The following is a 3716-nucleotide window of genomic DNA, read 5'->3' on the forward strand; positions in this document are numbered from 1 at the left end:
CAAATAAGTTATTTTTTTTTTTTTTTTGCTGTTTCAATTATTTGGCTATCTTCTGTGTTAATATTAGTAATGATTAATGTTTTTGATATTCCAGGTTGCGGTATATTTTGTGGTTATTATAGAAAATAGTTTGTTACTTGGTTGTTTAGGTTGCAGCAGCATAAGTGGGTGCATTTGTAGGTGTTTGTTTTGTAATTGGTATCGGCAGCAGTGGTATTTTTATTGATGTTAGTGTTTTCTTCTGTAATTTTTGCGGGTTTTTCTGTTAGGTTGTGATGTATATTCTGGTTTTAATTTCTTTATATTTATTGCATCCTTTGTAGTTTGCTGTAATTACTTGGTTACGATTACACCAGCACATATTTTCATGTTCTCTTGGACATTACATATAGTGTGGGAGAGCTATACAGGCTGCGGCAAGCAATTTATCGTAGTGCTGGCAATTAAAACATTGTGTCACGACTACGGCCAGCGTTTTTGATTCCTCGATCTGAAATATCTGGTACCATAGTACAATACCATTTGATATTATACTCTGAATATGTTGTATGTCATTTGCATGTACTTCGATTGAATTAGTTGGTTTTTGTGTTCTTGTAGATACTATTCTTCCAACTTTTGTAAAAGAAATGTTCTGTATTAATTCTTTTTGGATCTGTTTGAGTTCAATATTAAAATACACTCCTCCAATAACATGTTAGTCTTACCAGATGTGAATGCCTCCTTTGGCCATTCTTTAAAGAGACTGTTAAGGTAAGTTATTTTTACTTCATTTACTAAAACACCGCCCTTGGCTAAGTGTTTAATAGCTACGATGTTTGGCTTGCATCGTCTAACTTCAGCCAGTTGCGGCTTTTTGTATGAAATTGGAATGCTTTCTAGTATTATTACAAGCTTTGGGGATTCTTTATGTTTTGCATTTTGTAGATTCTGTGTGTGTTATGTTAGTGTTTGCTAACAGTTTACGTTGCCTCTTAGAGGTAACTAACGTAAAGCCATTGTTGCGTATCTGTTTGTTTGTTAATTTCCCATAGAAATTCTTTCCGAGAAACTTCAGCGACACAAGTCCTTTCTTGAGTAAAACTAGTTTATTCTTTCTCGATACAAATTTTGTAATACACTTAACAACTTTTATAACACACGCTATAAATCACAGTGAGTCACACATTTTACTTAGGGTGCCTACTGTTAGCTTGACTCAATTATCTATCTGCCGCTGGCTTTCTTTGCCAGGCTTATATGTACTAAAAAAGAGAGTATCTAGATCACACTCGAGCTGGCGGGCAAATTCATGATCCTTCGAGAAATTTCAGCGCACATGCTCCCAGAGTCGCGTGACTTCCGCTGTCGTAACACCATCATTGTCCGTGTATTTGTCTCTTGTTTCTCTTTCTGTTTTTGTTATATCTAAGGCGGTCTTATGAATTTGTTTTTCAGTACTTAGGCAAGTGTCCTGACATATTTGCACGTCATTATCATTATCACTATGGTCTGGAAAGTTATGGCTGTCCGTAGTTCGCCTAACCATTTTTCTTTTCTTTCTAGATATTGTTTTTAGCTCTTTCTTTGCAACCAAAATTATATTATCTAAACTAGGGTTAGAATTATCATTATTATTAGTGCCACCTACACTAATCTTACAGTATTAGTGGCTTGAGAAAGAGGCGGCTGGACTCGAAAACTCGGGAGTGTTACTCTACCAATATATTTTCATTTTTATAGTTTTTTCGTGCATATCGACGAATGCGTACTTCAAACCCTCTTTTTCTGTTGTTGTTAGTTTGTGGTTGTTCGGTTTCTATAAGTTTAATGTGTTTTTTGGAGACTGGTGAGTTTCTTCACGCTGAAGAAGAAGTCAAAAGTTTTTGTCTTGGCCACTTTGGGCAGGTCGTCTGTGTGCAACCATCTCTTCGCAGTAATTAGTAGTTTTTTTAGCTCGTTGCCGGATCGAGGTTGTTTTCTTTAGGCCTACTACTTTGTGATAACGGTTATTAACAGTTTTTCAAGAGTAAGTCAGGAAAACGAACCATCTTTTCAAAAGCTAAAACGGGAATTAAGTGTTTTGTCGCCTGTTAAGATCGGTATTTCGGTCGCAACCTAGGAGGGTCAGGTGCAATTTAGACCCATTTCTCCCTCCTTTACTGTGACAAATACTAGTGAAAAATTCACGAAAACAGGGCTAGTATTTAGAAACGAATGATTTTAAACACTTCTTTCTACTTCCATTATCAGGGCCATGCTCATGAATGTAATACATTAGCATTTAGTGCTTCATTACCACTTTGACTCATTTGATCTTGTGTAACACTAACAGTTCACTGGTAATTTATCACTTTTCACAAGATTAATATTGTTACGACGCTGGTAACACGGCATGAGATTCTCAAAGGATCTTGACCTTTCTTGGCAACTCTAGTCTTTTCTAGGCGCCCTCTTTTATTGTATATAAGTCCGGCAAATAAAGCGGAGTTGGATAGCATATAGAGAGATATATAGACAGATAACTGAGTCAATGCTATATACAGGAAAGAAAACATGGGGACACGAACCAAGCAAGAAATCGTTGTTAAGCATTATTTAAAAGGTAAATAATTTGTACTGACAGTTTCATTTGAATCTTTACATTTCACTTAATAAATAATTGTAACCAACATAGTCTTATAATTAACGGGGATTTAGAGTTAACATTAATTTAAATTTGTTATGGAATCCTAATGATATGATATTTATGCAATAAATGACGCTCAAAACTCATAAAGAAATACATGTGTAGTGAGTGACTGTAAGATTACACACATTGGCAAACTAAGCGCCATTTGAAAGCTAATCTATGAATATTTAGGCATATTGCGTAGATCTTTTGTTTGTTTGAAGTTAAGCACAAAGCGACACAATGGGCTATCTGTGCTCTGTCCACTACGGGTATCGAAACCTAGTTTCTAGCATTGTAAGTTCACACGCATGCCACTGGGTGGGGGGCACGTAGATCTTGCCCATGCTTAGCAACACCATGCCACTCAAGTTCGATCACATGAAGAAACTACAAGTCATAACATATTAATGAACGACTTTACCATAACAGATGGATCTACATACATTGAATATGCCATTAAAAATCTTCTAATTATGAGAGGCCACCCAAATCTAAATATTCATCAAACACCCTTCCAACTAATATTGGTTTAATTAACATAATAACATTAACCTTCTGTAATTCGTGTATTATAAGTTGTGACTGATGAATGTCTAGTATTTCAGTTCCAGTTTATGGTATTGTATATATAAACGTATTTTCCTTACTTTTAATATCTCAAAAATAATAATAATGTTTGATTACATCCTGTAGTCTACTTTATATGGTCTATATTCTCATAGGTCATATGGACTTCACTTAATTTGTACTAAATCAAAAGTACGATACCTTATAACTCTAGCGCTTTCAATAGGGTGAACATTTCTTCTTCATGGCCGAACTAGAAATGAGCGTTTAATTTCTGTCTGTCTATGATCTTTATCTGAGTTTAAGTCTTATAGACCAAGGGAAGTATTTGACCTCTTCCTCCTTTACGTGGCAAGTTTTTCGATTTAAATTCTCTTGGGGGAACCGTGGAAGGTAATTGAGGATCCTCAGAGGACAAGGTGCTAACAATCATCCCACCCTGTTGGTAAAGTCTAATAAAGTCACTTAGTATCTCAACCGCTAGTTTAAACATTTA

The sequence above is a fragment of the Limulus polyphemus genome, unplaced genomic scaffold (assembly GCF_000517525.1).
Source record: "Limulus polyphemus unplaced genomic scaffold, Limulus_polyphemus-2.1.2 Scaffold3048, whole genome shotgun sequence".
Classification (NCBI taxonomy): Eukaryota; Metazoa; Arthropoda; class Merostomata; order Xiphosura; family Limulidae; genus Limulus; species Limulus polyphemus.